We start from the raw sequence: 22,145 nt of genomic DNA, 5'->3' as shown, positions 1-22,145 counted from the left end.
AGACATTTGTACTTGTCTACAAACACAACCACAGCTATGTGAAGATTTGTGTAATGATCCTAAAAGTTTCCCCATTAAAAAAAGTTCATCCTTGGGGCGGGCACCTGGGTGGCTCAGTAGGTTGAGCTCCAACTTTGGCTCAGGTCATGATCTAGTGATTTGTGAGTTCGAACCCCAGATTGGGCTCTGCGCTGACAGCTCAGAGGCTGGAGACTGCTTCAGATTCTGTGCCCTCCTCTCTCTCTGACCCTCCCCACTAGCTGTCTCTCTCTCTCTCTCAAAAATAAAAAATAAAAACATTAAAAAATTTTTAAAGTTCACCCTTGGTAGTTTTGTTCTAGCTACTAATTAAAAAAAAATTTTTTTTTTTTTTTGTTTCTGAGATGTTGAAATAGGAGAGGATAGGAGCCGAAGACCTAAAGATGATAGAAACCCACGTCAAAAGAAAGCGGATCAGGATCAAGGCCTGCTCATGTTCCCTTGGTGGGTGCTCAGTTATGCGCAGCTCGGATGCTGGCGGCTCTAATTCAAGAACTGTCAAACAAAGGTTAAATATTCTTGAAATAATACCCAAATCTAATTTACACCTACACACTTTTTGTGTTGAGTATGCCGCAGGCCCCTTCCCCCATTCCTTGTCCATTCTCAGACATCTTTGATATCTCCACGTACCCATCAGCGCGCTTAGCAAACAGTTGCTGCGGTATGAGGAAGGGCGGGTTAACCTTATATACTATCATCACTGTTTCCAAGCCTGTTGAAGTAGGTAGATGAGGTTTTGCAGCGTCATTGAAAAGTTCTGGGAAGACGAGAGTTCTAAGGCAGGCAATAAAGGCAAGCCCTTAAAGAGCTGTGCAAAGTACATGGGGTAGGTGTTGTAACCGCAGTTCTTTCGGTTTCAAGAGGTACGCTTTAGGGAGAGCAAATGAAACATGTGATGGGCAGGAACGCCGTGCTAAGCGGAACTAGCAAACAGACGTACGCCCGGACGCCTTTTCGCATCTACTTTTACAAAGCCTTTCTTTCCCGCCTGCAGAAAGTTCTTAAGTTCCCTGGGGAGGCCCGTTCGTGGTAGGGGAAAGGGAACCCAGCCTTCCTTCCCTTCTTCCCAAGAACCTCGTAAAGAGATGAACAATCCTTTCCAAAGGAGTGCCAGAGCCACGCAAAACAGGTAAGCCTTCCCACGTGCACCCCAGGGCTGCGAAGAGCCTGACCGCACACAGAGCGTAGGAACGAACCCTCCGCCTCGGACTGCCTAGGTGGGTGTGTCCACTGCAGAGGCCCCGCCCCCTCGAGCACGTCGCGCGGGCCGCACGGGCGGGGCGAGGGAACAAGCAAGAAAGGGCGGGGGAGTGAGTGGTGTGGGTGTGCTCGTGCCCGAGCGCTCGCGCCTGGCGTGTGGGCGGCGGCGCGCCCGTGCACGCGCAGGGGAGAGGCCAGCCCCGGCGGCCGTTGTGGGGTTCGACTGGAGGGGCGGGGGAGTCACCTGCGAGCGGCTGTGCCGGTCGTCCGCCCGCCCGCCGCGTCCGGATCGCGCCGACTGAGCGGGGCCGCTGGCTGCACACACCCTGGGAGACTGGGACGGAGGAACGGGCAGAGTCCGCGCCCGGTGCCCGGGACGACGAGGAGTCGGACCTTCGCTGCCGTCGCCGCCGCCCGCGCCCGGCCGGGTAGGTGAAGCCCGAGGTTGGTTGTGCGCCCGTCCCTGGCGGGCCGGGAGAGGAGAAGCGAAACTTTCCGGCGCTTGCCTCCGCGGTCTCCGGGCCGTCTGCGGCGCGGGGAGGTGTCGTCGTCGCGGGCGGCGGCCGACGCCATGTTGGGGTCTGTGAGAAACGGGGCGCTCCCGGGCCGCTCCCCGGCCGCTCCCCGCGCGCTGGCGTTGGCCCGCGGGCGCCGGCAGCGAGCCTCGCCCGCCCCTAGAACACCGCCGCCTGCGCCCGCGGGCTCGGGGGCCGTCCGGAGGGTCAGCGCTGGTGCCTGCCGGGGCCGCGGGACCGCGGGCGGGGGGCGGGCCGAGGCGCCAGCGGGGCCCCGAGGTCCGGCGAGAAGAGAAGTTGCGGGGCGTGAGGACTGGGGTCCGGTTCGCGGCCGGTGTCGTCCTGGGGCCCCAACGTTTTTCTTTCCGAAAAGTTTGCAGTGTCTGGGCATCAGGGACGTTGTAAGTTGAACAGCATATTTTTATGTGACTTGGCAAAATACGGCACCGCAGGATTTGCTCGGATAGAAGCGTTGGCTCCAACGCATTGTTTATTTCGAGTCTTTTAAAGTTGTATGGTCTTCTGCCGAATTTATTTTTTCTTTTTAAAATGTTACGGAGGCCCAACAGCTTGCTGCTCATGTTGCTTGAATTCCCTTGTGTGTTCTTTCATCATAGCAATCACTTGTGAGTGTGCGATGGCAATGGTAGTATTAAGGTTACAGATAACTAAGCCCTTTTGTAAGACTCACAAAGTATGTAAGTTGTTAAATAGCTTCTTTGTTGTGTTTTGTAGTACGTTACAGAGGAGACTAAAGAAAGACTTACGAACTTTGAGAGACTTACAGGCATGTGTCGTAAGTTGAAGTGATCTTGCCATTACAAGTTTTTTTTCTCTTTTTCATTTTTTAAAGATGCATGCCTGCCATGTTTTGAGCATCTACCTTTTTTTCTGTATTCTCGTGGCTCACGGGGTCCTCAGGTTAATTCAGTATTAACGAAGGCTTCTATTTTTAATCTGTTTGGGTCCTGACGGCGCTGGAGGTGAATGGTATTAAGTTTCTGTCCTTAATTGGAAAGCACATGCGATCGCCTCAAAAAATAAAACTGGTGTACTCACCAAGACATCAGAGATTCAGCTTGAATTGCCCCAGTAAATGAATGTAAATTGATATTTTTAAACAGAGGCATCTTAGCTTTAAAATTCTGTTAAATGAACTGAGGGGACTCTTAACCACAAGTAAGATAAACCCTAAATCATGTCTTGGAAAATTTCTTTTCTTAATCTAGAGGCAAAGATAGTTTCTGCTCAGATTTGGTTGCTAATTTCCTTAGTTCTTAAAAAAAAAAAAAAAATCCTTTTTGTTTTGCTTCACTGTCAAGTAAACACCATTATACACATTTGTTTTTCTGGATGAAGAATTAACCTAGAAATGAGGTGACTTAACTAACTTCACAGATCCAGCAACCAAACTGGTATTTAACTGAGGTCTTTAGGATTCTGAAGCCTTCTTGTTTTTCCTATAGCATAACTTTGTAGAATACATAACTCACAGTTGTGGAGCAATCTCTGTCCACCTTGTCTCCTCTGTCTTTGCTGCTCTTCTTGATTTTAGTTCTTCAGTATACTTATTTCCTAGAGAGCTGACTGACAGGGGTTCTTGTGGTGAAATTTCACTTGAGCCTAACTTTTTGAAACCTTTCCTATGCTGTTCTCCTTACCACACCCCCCTTTTCTCCCCAAGAATAAATCACTTACCACATTGCATTCCAATAAATATTACATTGATCTGTCTTGGCACCTCCTTGACCACAGACACCGCACGGAATCTGATTTACGTCTTCATCCCCAGTGTGCCGAGAACACAGCAGATGCTCACTCAGTAAAGGTTTGAATGGATGAAGACACATATGTCCCATATAAATGTACTTCATGAATTTCTTATTAAATTGCCCTTTCCATGGGCATAGAAGTTAAATCTTCTCTAATGCCTCTTTCTTTCTTTTTTTCTTTCTTTCGGAATTTGTTAACTCAAATTTTGGCCTAAGGATACAGAACTTGAATGTTTATGAAATTTTCATGTAGATAATGGGCTGAAGTATAATCAACAAAGAAGAAGCAGTGTGTCAGCAAAAGAATAATCATTTTAAAGTGTAAAATAGAGATAATGCCTGATAAATTTGAAGGTCATGTTTATACATTGAAGCTCTTTGGTAGAGCAACTCTCATTTCTCTGTCAATTTTTCAGAATTGTCTTAAAATTTTGGTTTAGAATGCCTTACTCAATGCAAAGCATTTAAAAATTGCTTTTCTATTGATAAGCTTATCTTTGAGAACTGGCTTTGTATGCCAGCTGCATGTTTAATAGCAATGTTCTTGTTGGCTTAACTGAATAAAGTATATATGTAGATACACTTTCAGAGTGCTGTTTCAAGTTGCAGATCTCTCTAGGTGAAGGTGTTTAGTAATTCTATAATGAAATTACTGTAGAATTTGGGGTCAGTTTTCTGCCCCCATCCAAAGTAACTTTCTCTCCAATTGATCCATAAACCACAAACTGGTATGCTCAATTTGGGAGGCATTCAAGTAGTTGCTGTGAGTGGTAGAGAAAGCAGGTTGCTTATATGATAGACTTGAACAAATAACCAACAAATTTGAATTCTAGCTCTCCTCCTTACTAGCTTGTGACTCCTGAACAAGTTGCTTCATTTCTCTAAACTACACTGGACTCATTTTTGAAATGGACACAAATATTGCCTCAAAGAGTTGTGAGGATCTACTAAAATATGTTTGTGAAAGTGCCTGGTGCATGATAGTAAGTTATATTAGCAAATGAACAAAGTGGCTGTCATTTACATAGAATCAGAGAATTTTAAAAGGAAGCAATCTTTAGAAATAGGCAGTTTAGTTCTCAGCCTTGCCGGCACATTAGGATTCCCTGAGGAGCTTCTTAAAAATACTGATGCCTGAACTCCACCCTAGAACAAATCAGAATTACTGGGTTTGGGGTCAGGCATAGGTAGTTTTGTCTGTTTTTGTTTGTTTTGTTTTGTTTTAAACCACCTGTGATTTTAATGTTCAGTCAGAGTTTGAGAATCACTGATTTAATTCATTATCCCATCTCCTTATTCTCTTCATTTTGTGGTTGAATAAAATGCAGAGAGAAGTTAAGTGCCACCCAGATTCCTATCTCTCAGGCTGAAAAGGATGTATCTGAGTCAAAGGAAAGTAAAGCATTACAGAGGTTAAAGTAACAGTTATAGTCATTTCAGACCATAAAGGTGGGCCACATTTGTAACTACAGTTCACTAACTCCAGTGACCTTCACCTCTACTCTACATCAGTAACCTACGTGGATAACTGAGTTACTTAACCTTGTCATCATCCTTAACTACCTCAAGTCTTAAAATCACCAGAGGTGATGATGATTCAAGAGCCCGTGTTTCTGTTTCTGTTTTCCATCATACCTGATGAACCAGCTTTGTGTCCTCGTTGTCACCTCCCAGGCTGTTATTTTTCTTCCTTCTTTCCAGTGCTGAACCTTGTAGTTCATATTCTGTGAACTCACTAGCACCTCATATTCTTCTCCTTGACCTTTGCTGTGTATAACTGGTCAATTTTCAACCTGTAAATACCGCCATTTCCTTTTTCTGCCTAGCACTCCTGATAAAAGTCACAGCTTTGGTAACTGTTAAATATTTCTTTTCCAGCTGCCTGTGTACTAGTTGCTTTCTAATCCTTTTCTCATCCCAAAGTTGACTCATTTTCTCTGTTGTGTTTTTACTTTAACTCAGGTTGCTAACCCCAGTCTTGAAATTGTTGACTCTTAGAGATGAACATGCTTCCTTCTAATACGATTAAGATTTTGTGATGTGAATTTTCTATTTTCCTCTTTGTATCAACTTTTTCATCTTTTTTTCTTTACATTTTTTGTAAGTGGAGCTATCCTTTTTTTTTTTAATTTTTTTAAAAAATATTTTTATCTATTTTTGAGACAGAGAGAGACAGAACCTGAGCAGGGGAGGGGCAGAGAGAGAGGGAGACACAGAATCCGAAGCAAGCTCCAGGCTCTGAGCTGTCAGCACAGAGCCCAACGTGGGGCTCAAACTCACAGTCTGTGAGATCGTGACCTGAGTCGAAGTCGGACGCTTAACCGACTGAGCCACCCAGGTGCCCCTATCCTTAATTCTTTATACTTGTTTAATTTAACAGTAGTGGGGGGGGGGGGATTAAAAAGATTTTTTTTTTATCAATTGTACCTATAACTTTGCATTTTTTTTTTACACCTGATTTTTTCTACATGTTCTTTGCGTTTTGTTACTTAAGAAGGTTTGTTCTTTTTTTTTTTTAATCAGAGAACATGTGTTCATTATAAAAATAATTAGGCAGTACAGGAGTGCCTGGGGGGGCTCAGTGGATTAAGCGTCCGACTTTGGCTCAGGTCATGATATCACGGTTCATGAATTTGAGCCCCCTGCATTGGGCTCCATCCACACTGACAGCTCGGAGCCTGGAGCCTGCTTTGGACTCTGTCTCCCTCTCTCTCTGCCCCTCCTTCACTCGCACTTTGTCTCTCTCTCAAAATAAATAAAAACATTAAAAAAATAACAATTGGGCAATATAAGCATATTTTACCCTAGTGCTCAGAGACAACCTATACTAAATTTTTGATGTGTATTTTCTAGACTTAAAAAGAAAAAAAGTTTATATGTGCTGTTTAGAAACCTTTATTTAATAAACTGCCTTATTTAACAACTTTCCACATTAAATATTAATCTCTGTTCTGTCAAAAAAATCCATTATATAGATAATGCCATTATTTACTTAACCAGTCTCCTATTGTTGAATGTTTAGGTTATTTCTGACTTTTCAACATTACTAAGACAAAACCACAGTATGTGAATAACTTTGTACAATGATTTAAATTTTTTTGCATGTATACTTGGAAATAGATTTTTTGTGTAAACTTTCTAAAGTGCTTCTGTTGCCAAAAATGGCATTCAGAAAAGTTGTTCCAGTGTGTTTTGTCAAGAATATGAGTGCCCATTTTCCCCATATCATGGAGAGGTGAATAATACATCATTTCCCTTTTTATTTCTTTGATTAGCACTGAGAACCAACATTTTTCTATTTACTGGTCATTTTTATTTGTTTTGGAAATTGCCATTTGTATCTTACCCATTTTTCTTTGGGGATATTTTACTTTTTTCTTATTGATTTAATTACATGGGCCCTTTGTATCTTAAAAATGTTGACCCTTTGTCATAGGTTACAGATATTTTTCTTAACATTAATGCTTTTTCCTTTCAATGTTGAAGTTTTAAAATTTTATGTGGTAAATGTTTTATTTTAAGATATTTGGCTTTTCATGTTACATTTAACCATTCCTGTCTATGGCTAGGAATTTAGATTCCATTTTCACTATTAGAGTTAATGCCAGAGGGAAATTTTTTTATGCACAGATGTGTGCCCCTCCCCCTGCCCTCCTCAAGAGTTTCTTTCTCAGGATAAATTTCTATGATTAAAAATTCCAGTGTCAAAGGGCATTGCTTTCTGGAGCATTTTATTATTATACATTACCATTAGTCCTCGATTTGTCCACATGTTTCACTGCTTATTGTGGCCTTTTGGCACAATAAGGTTGTTTAGTCTGTGAGGCTTGTGAGACATGTGCAATTATGTTGAAAAGGTGCTTTGTGCTCTCTTTTCTCCCCTTCTCTTGCTTCTCTCTAGGTGTTCCTGAGAGGTCAGTCCTTTGCACTCTTCTTTCTTCCGGAGTATCAGTCAATATCTCTACATGAATGACTACTCCATCTTTTTAGTCCTGGAGCTCCCTGCTCATCCTAGCATTTCTGTTTGTCTGGCAGATGTCTGTCTTGTGGATATGCTGAAGGTACTTCAAGATAAATATGTCCCAAACTGATTTCTTGTCCCTCCTAAAGCAAAACAAGCACCTGCCAGTGGCTTATGCTTAGACCTTTGAAGTCATCTTTCACTCACTTTTCATCCACATATTCAGTTGGTCTCTAAATCCTGTCCTCTATACCTCACTAATTCTCTCTTCCCCTTCTGCTGTTAATTATCGTGACTCAGGCTTTTGTTACTTTTCTGGGTTTTTGGGTTTTTTTGTTTGCCTTCAGCCTAGTTTCAGGAGTCTCTCCAGTCCATCCTGTGTACTGCTTTTGTATATGGATTGATATTTTCCTATTTGAAGGCCTTAATCTTCCTGTTGCCTGTATAATAAAGTCTAAACTGTTCAATCTGATACTTCCTTTTCTTTGCTGTTTGCTTTTCCCTATCTTACCAGATTTCTATTCAACCACTGTACTTTCTCCTGGCCCTACCCCCTCTATTATGGACTCAACTGTTTCTTCTCTGGGGAAAATGTTTGTACATCATTGTCCCCCTTGTCTTCCTCTCTCCCTCTCCCCCAAATAGTTTGACCTACTATTGCTTTAAGGCCCAGCTTGAATTTCTAGTCATTATAGAGTTGTTTCTAGATGTTCCCCCTGTCTACAGTTATCTCCCAACTAAACTTTTTGGCCCTGGGCTTCATCACTCTTAATTTTTTAAAAATATTTTTAGTTTGTTCTCCTCTGCTCCTTTATTTTTTTTTTTTATAATGTTTAGCATTTATTTTTGAGAGAGAGAGACAGCATGAGCGGGGAAGGGCCACAGAGAGGGGGAGACACAGAATCTGAAGCAGACTCCCAGGCTCTGAACTGTCAGCACAGAGCCCAATGCAGGGCTTATACTCACAAGCCGTGAGATCATGACCTGAGCCAAAGCCAGACATTTAACCGACCGAGCCACCCAGGCGCCCCTAGTTTTGAGTGCTGCTTTTATCACTACTTTGTACAAAGTAAGGGTCAATAAGTGTTTGCTACTACTTCATGTTTATTGAAAGTTAATACTAGTTTTACCAGCTTCCTCGCTGCTTAGACCAAAAATCTGTGGAGTTAGTTTCAGCTTTATTCTTCCATATCTAGTCAGTCATAGCAATCCTGGACCTGATCTCTATTCTTTTTCTGTTGCAAACTTCACTCTTATCAATTCTTATCAGACCACTCCTTCCAAAAGCTTCAGAAAAAACTGTCAGGAACAAACAAAAACTCATCGTAGTCTTATTTTTTTCTCTCCCCATTTTTCTACTAAATGTCTCTGTCTAGCCTCTGCTGCAGATGTACATGTGAATTTCTGTCTTATTTATAATGTTTATTTTTAAGAGAGAGACAGAGTGGAGCGGGGGAAGGGCAGAAAGAGGGGAAGATACAGAATCTGAAGCAGGCTCCAGGCTCCAAGCTGTCCACACAGAGCCCAAAGTGGGGCTCAGACTCATGAACCGTGAGATCATGACCTGAGCTGAAGACAGACGCTCAACAAACTGAGCCACTCAGGTACCACACATGTGACTTTTTTTTTGAAACAGATATTTTCCTGTAGAGCTTTGTGCCTTTACCATTGTTTTACCTTCTGAGGTTCCACATACTGTTCACACCTATTTCAAGTGTTCAAATGCTACATTCTTTAAGCCATATCTTCACTCTTCCTTTTTTGCTTCCTTACCACTTTATTATTTTTATCACAGTATTTATCTTATTGTGCTTTTCATTAAAATTTTGTGGTAACGTGTCTTGATTCCCAGCATCTCATTCATTCTTTCCCTCTGACACAAAGCATAAAGCCTTGAATGTGGTGAGCAGATTATAACTGCTTTGAAAAATACTAAAGAAAATTTATTAGGGATGTGATGGAATAATCAACTCCACAGTAGTATTTTAGTTGAGCTTTACTAGCTTTGTTTTTCAATATTATACGGTGGGTTTTTTGTTGTTGTTGTTGTTTTCAGCAGTCAGCACTGTACAGCTGCCCCTGTACAAATACTTTTTGAAATGATGCACTTTTTTATCTGGATTTTGTTGATGGTAAAAATATGCACATATCATCATTTTTTGTTTGCTAACTAAACAGCTGTGCTTCTTGGCAAGAGAAGAAATAATTTTTATATATTATCATGAGATTGAGATTTTTTTAAAACAGGATCTGCCATGCTCAATACTTAGAATTTATAATTAGATGCTAGCTGAATGGACCTGAACATTTGCTTGTAAATTTAAAATCTGTGGGTCTAGTGAAGCAGTTGATGTATAGGGTGTGGTTCCTGTTTTCTGTGAATATTAGTACAGATGTCAAAAATGAAGTCTTTGATTTTCTTCAAACTCCAGGTTGAGAAGCTTCTGCCACTTTTAACTGCTGGTTATACTCACCTCAGTACAGATTGATGGCATATATATGCAAGCATTTTTGTAAGTGTTTTGGGGAATACAAAATTGTAGGAAATAATATTCTTGCTTCTAGGAACCTCCAAATATTTTAGGGAAAAGTAAGTATATAAATCTTTATGAAACCTGATAGAACATAAAGTGCCATGAAGTGGTACAGATAAAATGATAGGAGAATTTAAAGATGAAACAATATCTCTGGGTGTGAAGCTACTGAGCTGACTACATTTTGAAGAATTGGTAAGATTTCAGAATGGCAGGGGAGAGGGGCACATATTGGGCTCAGAGGTAGGTGAGAAAGCCAGAGTATATTCTGGGAACAGGTGGTAATCTGGTTTGATTATAATAGAACATAAAGAAAGAGGTAAAACTAGAAAAATAGACTGGGGACAAGCTTAGGCATGACTGATGGGCTTTGAATGCCAGGTTAAAGATTTTAGATTTGATTTGGTTGGCCAGGGAACCTTTGGTTTTTGAATAAGGAGTTAACCTGATTATAGTATAGTTAAAGAATATTAATCTTGCCTTGGGTTATATGGCTTAAATGCTAGTTAAAGTCTGGAGGTCTTGTTTAAAACTTGAGGTCCATATTCTTCCCTCTATCTCCAACTTTTCTAAAGATCTTTTGTAACTCCCAGTGTCTTTATTCTGTTTTTCCAATTTTTTAAAAATTCTCAACTATGACTTAGTTCTTACACACCATGGTGAATTTCTCTACCAAACCTAACTTGTTTGAAATTGCCTTTACTGACACCCTAAAGTAGTCACAGCTTTTACTTTTTATTCCCTTATAGTATTTGAATGATTACTTTTAGCATTTTAATACTTATTACCATATTTCGGTTCTTTTCCTCAGGTGCTTTCCCCAAATACATAATAAGGTTCACATAAATTAAATATTTCTATAATGTTTATTTCTGAAGGTAACAATGTATATTAGAAAAAAATTGCATTTTTATAAAAACTAGCTGTGAGACCATGGGAAAATTGTTTAACTATACATGACTCTATTTTTTTGTAAAACGTATATAATTACCATTTAACAAAATTTAGATCATTAAAACAGTAAAATGTGGAAATGCCTAACACTTGTATAGGTGTTGAGTACATGTTAACTTTTCTTTTTTCTTTTTCTGGCTAAGCCTGTAGAATAGTGCATTTGAGTTTGCTCTTCAGTAATGGGCAGATTTGGTGCCTAGAGGAGACTTCTTAAAAAATTACTGTGGCTTCTCTCTATATGTGGTTTAAAATTTTGGTTTCGGGGCGCCTGGGTGGCGCAGTCGGTTAAGCGTCCGACTTCAGCCAGGTCACGATCTCGCGGTCCGTGAGTTTGAGCCCCGCGTCAGACTCTGGGCTGATGGCTCGGAGCCTGGAGCCTGTTTCCGATTCTGTGTCTCCCTCTCTCTCTGCCCCTCCCCCGTTCATGCTCTGTCTTTCTCTGTCCCCAAAATAAATAAAAAACGTTGAAAAAAAAAGAAAAGAAAAAAAAGAACAATAAATAAATAAAATTTTGGTTTCAGTTCCTTTCAACTCAGCTTTATATGAGTTTAAAATTAAAATACAAAAGCTTGTCCCTCTTTTTCTTATCTAAGAAATGTACTTTTTAAAAAATCATTACTAATTTCTGTAATATGTTGTGGAAGAGTGTTCAAGATGCTGGCATAGGAACTCCCTCCTCCAATGGACACATCAAATCTACAGCTACCTATGGAATAGTTTCCTCTGAATAAAACTTGAAAACTAGCCAAACAACTCCTTCGCAACAAACTGTTAAAAGGACCACATTGAGACAGGTAGAAAAGACAGAGATACAGTCTTGCCAAAAACTCCGCCCTCATTGCGGGAACCCTCAGTTGGGATGGATCTCACAAATGGAGCTTCTCCCTGAGGAGCCAGGGGGTTCTGCCCTGATAAAGTAATGGTCATAAAGATGCTCACTGAACTTGGGAGAAGAATGAACCCAGTGAAGACTTCAGATCTAGAGAAGAAAGTACTAAACAAGTCACAGAACTGAAGAATACAATAAGTGGACTGAAAAAATACTCTAGAGCTATTCAGCAGCAGACTAGATGAAGCAGAAGAAGGGATCAGTAGTCTAGAAGTCAGGGGAGTGTATAACTCACCCCCCCACAGCAGCAAAAAGAAAAAGGATTTCTAAAAAATGAAGATAGTTTAAAGTACCTATTGGATAATATCAGGCAGAATAGCATTTGCATTATCAGGGTCCCAGAAGGAGAAGAAAAGAGAGAAAACTTATTTGAAGACCTAATGGCTGAAAACTTTCCTAACCTGGGAATGAAACAGACATTCAGATCAGGCAAGCCCAGAGAGTTCCAAATGAGATGAACCCCAAAAGATCCACACCAAGACAAATTGTAATTAAAATGTTCGGGGTACCTGGGTGGCTCAGTTAAGCATCTGACTTCAGCTCAGGTCATGATCTCACTGTTCATTAGTTCAAGCCCCACATCAGGCTCTCTGCTATCAGCATAGAGCCTGCTTCAAATCCTCTTCCCCTTTCTCTCTCTGCCCTTACCCCACTCAAGTGCACTGTCTCTCTCTCTCTCTCTCTCTCTCTCTCTCAAAAATAAGTATAAATTAATAAATAAGTAAAATGTAAAAAATTAGAGCACCTTAAAAGCAGCAAGAGAAAAAACAACTGGTAACAAAAGAAGGCACTGTCAGCGTATTTTTCAGTAGAAGCTTTACACACCAGAGGGGAGTGTGGCACAGTGTATTCCAAATGCCGAAAGGTAGTAGTAACTTTCAACAAAGAATGCTCTACTGGCAAGGTTATCATTCAGAATTGAAGGAGAGAGTTTTTCCAGATAAGCAAAAGCCTGGAACCTGCTTCAGATTCTGTATCTCCCTCTCTCTCTCTGACCCTCCCCCATTCGTAGTCTCTCTCAAAAATAAAAACATTAAAAAAAATTTTTTAATAAAAAGAACATCCTATCAAAGAATGAATGGGTTAACGAGGAAATTAAAAAGTACATGGAAGCCAATGAAAATGATAACATGACAGCCCCAAACTTGTGGGATGCAGCAAAAGCAGTCATAAGGGGGAAATATATGGCAATCCAGCCCTTCCTAAAGAAGAAAAAAGGTCTCAGATACACAATCTAACCTTACACCTCAAAGAGTTGGAAAAAGAACAGCAGATAATACTCCAAACCAGCAGAAAACAGGAAATAATAAAGATTAGAGCAGAAATCAATGCTATCAAAATTTTTAAAAACCAGTAGAACAGATCAGTGAAACCAGAAGCTGGTTCTTTGAAAGAATTCACAGAATTGATAAACCACTGGCCAGTTTGGTCGAAAAGAAAAAGGAAAGGACCCAAATAAAATCAAGAATGAAAGAGGAGAGATCACAACCAACACTGCAGAAATACAATAATAAGAGAATATTGTGAGCAACTATATGCCAATAAAATGGGCAATCCGGAAGAAATGGACAAATTCCTAGAAACATATAAACTACCAAAACTGAAACAAAGAAATAGAAAATTTGAACAGACCCATAACCAGTAAAGAAATTGAATCCATAATCAAAAACCTCCCAACAAACAAGAATCTAGGACTGGTTGGCTTCCCAGGGAAATTCAAACATTTAAGGAAGAGTTAACACCTATTCTCTTGAAGGTGTTCCAAAAGATAGAAATGGAAGGAAAACTTCCAAACTTGTTCTTTGAGGCCAACATTACCTTGATTCCAAAACCAGATAAAAACTCCACTAAAAAGGAGAACTATAGACCAATTTCCCTGATGAACATGGATACAGAAATTCTCAACAAGATACTAGCCAACCAGATCCAATAATACTTTAAAAGAATTATTCATGATGATCAAGTGGGACTTACACTTGGGATTTAGGGCTGGTTCAGTATCCACAAATCAATATGATACATCACATTAATAAAAGAAAGGACAAGAACCACATGATCCTCTCAATAGATACAGAGAAAACATTTGACAAAATACAGCATCCTTTCATAATAAAAACCATCAAGAAAGTAGGGATAGAAGATCATACCTCAAGGGGGCACCTGGGTGGCTCAGTTGGTTGAGCGTCCAACTTCGGCTCAGGTCATGATCTCGCAGTTTGTGAGTTTGAGCCCCACGTCGGGCTCTGTGCTGACAACTCAGAGTCTGGAGCCTGCTTCAGATTCTGTGTCTCCCTCTCTCTCTGCCCCTTCCCTGCTCACACTCTGTCTGTCTCTCCTTCAAAAATAAATAAACATTAAAAAAAAATTTAAGAAGATCATACCTCAAGATCATAAAAGCCATATGTGAAAGATCCATCACTAATATCATTCTCAGTGGGGAAAAACAGCTTCCCCCCTAAGGTCAGGAACACGACAGGATGTCCACTCTCAACACTGTTATTCAACATAATATTGGAAGTCCTAGCCTCAGCAGTCAGACAACACAAAGAAATAAAAGGCATCCCAGTTGGCAAGGAGGAAGTCAAACTTTCACTGTTCACAGACAACATGATACTCTATATGGAAAATCCAAAAGATTCCACCAAAAAACTGCTAGAACTGATCCATGAATTCAGCAAAGTCGCAGGATATAAAATCAGTGCACAAAAATCGGTTACATTTCTATACACCAATAATGAAGCAGCAGAAAGAGAAATCCAAGAATCGATCCCATTTACATTTGCACCAAAACCCATAAAATAACTAGGAATAAACCCAGCCAAAGAGATGAAAAAGCTACACATTGAAAACTATAGCAAGCTAGTTGAAAGAAGTTGAAGAAGACACCAAAAAATGAAAAAAATATTCCATGCTCATGGATTGGAAGAGAAAATATTGTTAAAATGTCAATACTCCTCAAAGCAATCTACATATTCAATGCAGTTTCTATCAAAATAACACCGGAATTCTTCACAGAGTTAGAACAAACAGTCCTAAAATTTGTATGGAACTAGAAAAGACCCCAAATACCCAAAGCGATCCTGAAAACGAAAACGAAAGCTGGAAGCATCACAATTCTGGACTTCAAGTTGTATTACAAAGCTGTAATCATCAAGGCAGAATGGTACTGGCACAAAAACAGACACTTAGATCAGTGAAACAAAATAGAGAACCCAGAAATTGACCCACAAACATATGGCCAACTAATCTTTGACAAAACAGGAAAGAATATCCAGTGGAATAAAGACAGTTTCTTCAGCAAATTGTGTTGGGAAAACTGGACAGCAACATCAGAAGGATGAACCTGGACCACTTTCTTATACCATATGCAAAAATAAACTCAAAATGGAGGAAAGACCTAAATGTAAGACAGGAAGCCATCAGAATCCTAGAGGAGAAAGTAGGCAAAAACCTCTTTAACCTTGGCCACAGCAACTTCTTACTCAGAATGTCTCTGGAGGCAAGGGAAACAAAAGCAAAAATGAACTATTGGGACCTCGTCAAGATAAAAAGCTTCTGCACGGTGAAGGAAACAATCAGCAAAAGTAAAAGGGATCCGACAGAATGGGAGAAGTTATTTGCAAATGACATATTGGACAAAGGGTTAGTATCCAAAAACTAAAGAACTTATCAAAGTCAACGCCTAAAAAACAATAATCCAGTGAAGAAATGGGCAAAAGACATGAATAGACACTTTTCCAAAGAAAACATCCAGATGACAGACAACATGAAAAATGCTCAACATCATTCATCATCAGGGAAATACAAATCAAAACCACAATGAGGGGGTGCCTGGGTGGCTCAGTCAGTTAAGCGTCTGACTTAGGCTCAGGTCGTGATCTCATGGTTCATGGGTTCAAGCCCTGCATTGGGCTCTGCTGACAGCTCAAAGCCTGGAGCCTGCTTTGGATTTGGTGTCTCCCCTCTCTCTGCCCCTCCCCTGCTCATGCTGTCTCTCTCTCAAACATAAATAAACATTAAAAGAATAATAAAAAACCACAATGAGATACCACATCACACCAGTCAGAATGACTAAAATCAACAAACTCAGGCAATGACAGATATTGACAAGGATGCAGAGAAAGAGGAACCTTTTTGCACCATTGGTGGAAATGCAAACTGGTACAGCCACTCTGGAAAACCACATGGAGGTTCCTCAAAAAATTAAAAATAGAACTACCTTACAAACCAGCAATCGCATTACTAGGTATTTGTCCAAAAGATACAGGTGTGCTGTTTCAAAGGGGCATATGCATCCCAATGTTTATAGCGGCACTATTGGCAATAGCCCAAGTATGGAAAGATCCTAAATGTCCAACGACAGATGAATGGATAAAGAAGATGTGGTGTGTGTGTGTGTGTGTGTGTGTGTGTGTGTGTGTATACACACACACACACACACACACACACACAATGGAGTATTATTCGGCAATCAAAAAGAATGAAATCTTGCCATTTGCAACAACGTGGATGGAACTAGAGTGTATTACGCTAAGCGAAATAAGTCAGAGAAAGACAAATATATGACTTCACTCACATGTGGAATTTAAACAGATGTGGAATTAAACATGTGGATACAAAAATGAATATAAGGGAAGGAAAGCAAAAATAATATAAAACAGGGAGGAGGACTAAACATAAGAGACTCTTAAATATAGAGAACAAACTGAGGATTGCTGGAGGGGTTGTGGTGGGGATGGGCTAAATGGGCAAGGGGCATTAGGAAAGACACTTGCTGGGATGAGCACTGGGTGTTATACATAGGGGATGAATCACTGGATTCTATTCCTGAAATCATTATTGCACTATCTGCTAACTAACTTGGATATAAATTTAAAATGTGTGTGTGTGTAAAATGGTGTATGCCCCCACCCTAAGCAGTTAGGTAATTTTTATGAAATCTCTCATTTTAGTGCCTGAGCTGAGATTAGAATCCAGGTCTTTTGGTTCATAGTTTATTAGTTTTTCCAACTATAGTGCACAGTTGAATATTGAAGTTCACTGATATCAGATGTCATGGGTATGTGTAGGAAATTAATTAGATGACTTTTTGTTTTAAACTTAACTGCAAAGATGAGATAATAAGTTTTGATTTTCATTGAGAACTGGGCCATAGTATTGTGACTGTTGGGCTCTCTTCTCCATTGTAAGTAGTGTTCTCTTTTTTTTAGAAGAAATTTTGCCTCTTCTAGTGTTACATTTTTAACAGGTGGTAGACCTCCACTGAAGAGCATATTCAGAAACAAGATGTAACCAAAGACTAAGGTGGAGCTTGAACAATTGAAATGTAGTTCTTGTCTGCAGTTGTGAAGGAGATAACTTGAAGCTTTGGATTGTTTAATTTTTTTAATTGGTATGTAAATCTGGCTTTATGAAAGTTAAAAGGTTTTTTTTTGTTTTTATAATTTTTTCTTTTTTTTTTTTGTTTTGTTTTTTATACTTTTGCCTTAGTTCTTCCCTTTGTAACTATGAAATAGCGCTGCCAGACGCTGTTTGCTAAAAAAGAAGACAAAGGGGAAGTCATTTGGAAAACTGGGAATTTATAAATTTCTGTGAAATGGCTGGGCATTGGGGAGAAAAAGAGAAATATCAGTAGTTTTCTTATCAATAGTAATAATAACAAATTAGAAAATACAATGGGGAAAAGATTAGATTCAAAATAGCAACAAAAGCATGAAATACCTGGGAACCTACTAAAGAAATGTCTCTTGTTAGAAGAAACCTACAAAATTATTGGGCTACCAAGGAAGATTTGAAACCTTAGGAAAAGAGATTATCAACCTGGCTAGGAACAATAAAAATTTAGGATGTTGGGGTGTCTGGCTGGCTTGCTCAGTGGAGCATGTGACTCTTGATTTTGGGGTTGTGAATTTGAGCCCCATGTTGGGTGTAGAGATGGCTTAAAAATAAAATCTTAAAAAAGAAAAAGGAAGATGGGAACTTACTCTAAATTAACATATGGTTGTAGCATGAAGTCCATAAAAATTTTAGTGGATTTTGTTCTTTAGTTATTGTAATTGAAAAATGGTCCTAAACCTTGGCTGCACATTAGAATTACCTGCGGGAGGGGCGCCTGGGTGGCTCAGTTGATTAAGCAGTCTGACTTCTGACGTCTGACTTCAGCTCAGGTCGTGATCTCACGGTTGGTGGTTTGAGCCCCGCATCCCCAGGCTGTGTGCTGACAGCTCAGAGCCTGAAGCCTGCTTTGGATTCTGTGATTCCCTCTCTCTCTCTGCCCCTCTACCACTTGTGTTCTCTCTCTCAAAAATAAATAAGCAGTAAAAAAAATTTTTTTAATAAAAATAAAAAATAAAGAGTTACCGAGGGAGCTTTTTAAAGTATTCCAGTGTCCAGCCATACCTTTCATACCCCAGACCAATAAAATTAGAATATTTTATTTTGGGGGAGGGACCTAGGAATCAGTATTTCTGTAACCCTTTGTATTTATCATTAGTCCATTGGCTTCCATTTTGGTTTTTGAATTTCTATTTTAAGCAGTTCAATTATCATAGTAATTGATGTTTTGTAACCTTTATTTTTTAGAGATCTGCAAAACAAAAAAGAAAATTACTTAATAAAAAGTAAAATAAGGGGTGCCTGGGTGGCTCAATTGTTGAGCATCTGACTCTTGATTTCATCTCAGGGCATGGTCCCAGGATCCTGGTTCAAGCCCCATATTGGGCTCCACATGCAGCCTGAAGCCTGCTTGTGATTCTTTTTCTCTATACGGGATCTTAATGATCTTGCTTTTCTGCATTTTGAAGCATTTAACTATTTTGGTGTCCTATCATACCTTTTGGTTTTATAATGGCCTTGCCGAAAGTACTGCATCATCTTTCAAAAAGATACAAAAACAGTTTGCAGATATTCATCCTTCTTATTCTTTTGTTTGTTTTAAGCCTACATTTAACATAATTGAGAATTTAGATTTTTTAATTTTTAATTTTCCATCTTTAACTGCAAAGAAAAAAATCAGAAGAGGTAGGCATTTCAGAACTAGTCAGAAGATGAGTGTGAAACAGCAATACTTAAACTAATAATATTGGCAAATCATTATAGTGAAATCTCTTGAGTGTTCAGATGATTTTCTAGATGAGGTTTTTCCAACTCAGAATTAATAAATAAACAGTACTGAAGACAGAAATGAATATATTACAGGGGCACCTGGGTGGCTCAGTCAGTTAAGCCAACAACTTTGGGTCAGGTCATGATCTCAAGGTTCGTGGATTTGAGCCCTGCCTCAAGCTCTGTGCTGATAGCTCAGAGCCTAGAGCCTGCTTTGGATTCTGTCTCCCTCTCTCTCTGACCCTTTCCAGCTCACACTCTGTCACTCTGTTTCTCTCTCTCTCTCCCTCTCTCCCTCTCTCCCTCTCCCTCTCTCCCTCTCCCTCCCTCCCCCCCCCTCCCCTCCTCCCCCCTCTTCCCCCTCCCCCTCTCCTTCTCCCTCTCCCAAAAATAGTTTTTAAATGTTTTACAAAAGAAATGAATATATTATAGACTCAGGTGTTATAACTTATGAGCAATTAGTTGCTTTTTTGGATATATATAGCTTCAATAACAAATGTGGGATAAGAAATTTGCTGTTTAAAGTCTTATAAAGATTGTTCTTAAAATCTTTTTTTTATTCCTTTATTCTTATTTCTATAACTTAGTCATAAAATGGCTTAAAATATAATAAGAGGGGTATTTTGAACTTAGTAGATTGAGATGGTTGGTTTTTTCCAGTATATTGAAAGTCAGTGCTTTCCTGTGGTTCCAGTGTGCAGCTATGGTTGGGAAGTACTCTCCTAGTAGATTTCACCTGGACAAATAAACAGGAGATTAGGTAAGACGTTTTTAAAAGGTTAAGTAATGAGGATAGCCTAGACTAGTCCTACCAGATGCATGGTAATCACATAAGAATTAGAAAACAGGATAATGGATTAGACCAAACAGCCCAGAAGCAGATGTTAGAATATATAAAAGTTCACTGTAAAGAGGGTGTTGTAAATCAGTAGCTTAGATTAATACCATTAATAAATGTTGCCACTTTTTGACTACTTGCTGAACATTTTATATGCATTATCATTTAATCCTCTTCCTGACAAAGCTGTTGCTACTATTATTCCCATTTACAAGTGAGGAAACCTGAGGTCACTTAGTATTTGGCCATTCTAAAGCAGTTGGCTAGCTCTTTTAGAATGCAAATGTTCAAAAAGAAAGAAGGAATTTTTACCTATGTCAGAATAAATTTCAGATGGATAACAGAATTAAACGTGTAAAGTTCATATCGTAAACATAGATAATAAATACAGGTATCCCCCACTTTTTGAACTTTATGAAAGACCTAGATTAGTACTTCTGTTCACTGGCTGAAAGAAACCCAAGGTGGATTTTTATTTTTACAAAAAAAGGTGAAACAAGTGAAAATAGTGTTTATTTTGTGGCACCTGGCTGGCTCAGTCAGTAGAACATGCATCCATCTCTCTCTCTCTCTCTCTCTCTCTCTCTTTAACTAGGCTCCATACCCAATGTGGGGCTTAAATTCATGAACCCAGGATCAAGAGTTGCATGCTCTACTGACTGAGCCAGCCAGGCACCCCAAGCATGCAACCGTTGATCTCCAGGTTGTGAGGTTGAGCCCCACATTGGGTGTAAAGATACCTTAAAAATTTAAATAAATAAATAAATAAATAAATAAATAAATAAATAAATAAATAAATAGGGGCACCTGGGTGGCTGAGTTGGTTAAGTGGCTTAGGCCGTGATCTCACGGTTTGTGGGTTCAAGCCCTGCATTGGGCTCTCTGCTGTCATTGCAGAGCCCACTTTGTATCCTCTGTCCCCCTTTTTCTCTATACCTCCCCTGTCTCAAAAATAAACATTTAAAATAGAGAAAGAGAAAGAAGAGAAAAAAGAGAAAAGAAATGAGAAAAGAAAGAAAATAATATTTGTTTTGCAGTGAGCCATTGTAGAGTTAGTACATACCCCGAGCAGTGACAGTGGCACCACCAAGCTCCTCTCCTGGAGTTCAGCATCTCTGCATCAAGCCACCATAGTTTTGAACTGTGTCTTAGGTAATGCATCTGTGTTTTATCTTGATTTATTTTTGTGTATCCATTAGCAAGATTTGTCCTAAGGTATCAGAAAAGCCTAAAAGTGGGGGGGTTTTTTTGGTCTGGGAACACCCAAAAATGTTTCCATATAAATTAATGGGAATTGCTTTTTTGCTTTTAGCCTTTTCAGTTTACAAAAGGTTTCCTGGGAAGGCTCTACTTTCTAATAGCAGATGAAACCTGTAGGTGCACCTGATATCTGGATAAGGAGAGCTTAGGAGTAATGTAATTTCAAAAAGGGAAATGTCTAAGTTTAAGAAATAAAACTGCCTCTGTGTCAACCACCATAAAATACAGTTTAATATACTAGGAAAAGCAAAGAAATAAATGGGTTAATAGCCTTTATGTGTGAAACACTCATACAAATGAATAATTCCTAAATATACAAGCTTAGAAATATGGGTGGTTAATAAACACTTTAGAAAGTGGTTGGCTTCACTAGGTAGCTCTGAAATAAAACACTGAATTAAATTAAAAGTAAAAGTAAAAGATGGGATTTGAGGAGGGCATTTGTTGGGATGAGCACTGGGTGTTGTATGTAAGCGATAAATCACGGGAATCTACCCCCCAAACCAAGAGCACACTGTATACACTGTATGTTAGGCAACTTGACAGTAAGTTATACTAAAAAAAAAAAGTAGTATATTATTTTTTGTCTCAGGACCTTTGCCCGTAGTATTAAGTCCTTTGCATGGCTGACCTCCCTATCCTTTAAGACTCTGTGTTGCACCATCTCAGTGAACCCTTTTTGAATTACTTAGTAAATGAGTTTTTCCCTGTATCTTGACACCCTGCTGATTTCCTTCATTGCACTTCACCTTTCAGAATCGTTTACTGCCTTTCTCCTTCAGTAGACTCTGCTCTGAGAGGAGAATAAGAATGCCATCTAAAAAGTGTTCAATAAATGTTAAATAAAAAAAGTAAATGAAAGTAATAGAGTGACATGCCATTTTTGGTATCTAGTTTGCTGACACTTTTGAGGAAAAATATGTGAGACAAGATTAGGTATGTACAGTCATGTGCTGCTTGGTAAATCGGTGTTACCTCTCAGAATGGAAATTTTGTAAAAGGTAACAGCCTTAAATATTCATGCCTTTTGACCAAGTAATTTTATTTCTTGGAAACTGTTCTAAAGAAATCATCTC

At 39.5% G+C, this 22,145-nt stretch overlaps 1 protein-coding gene across 6 annotated transcripts in view; it reads left to right on the top strand.

Annotated features, from left to right (window-relative positions):
* PLEKHF2 (pleckstrin homology and FYVE domain containing 2) overlaps window positions 1-22,145 on the top strand; it is a 57,337-nt gene that overhangs the window by 28,192 nt on the left and 7,000 nt on the right. The window contains exons 3-4 of one of the 6 annotated variants that reach the window (XM_047842299.1): window positions 384-483; window positions 1,037-1,171. The gene's annotated coding sequence lies outside the window, so the exon portion shown is untranslated. Of the gene's footprint in view, window positions 1-383; window positions 484-1,036; window positions 1,172-1,540; window positions 1,687-2,043; window positions 2,159-22,145 lie in introns of those variants that run through there. The other 5 variants (XM_047842296.1, XM_047842297.1, XM_047842301.1 and 2 more) reach the window with 5 other exon arrangements.

Source organism: Prionailurus viverrinus, chromosome F2 (genome assembly GCF_022837055.1).
Source record: "Prionailurus viverrinus isolate Anna chromosome F2, UM_Priviv_1.0, whole genome shotgun sequence".
Lineage (NCBI taxonomy): Eukaryota > Metazoa > Chordata > Mammalia > Carnivora > Felidae > Prionailurus > Prionailurus viverrinus.
The sequence above is the reverse complement of the archived record's forward strand: the minus strand, read 5'-3'. Positions and strand labels throughout refer to the sequence as shown.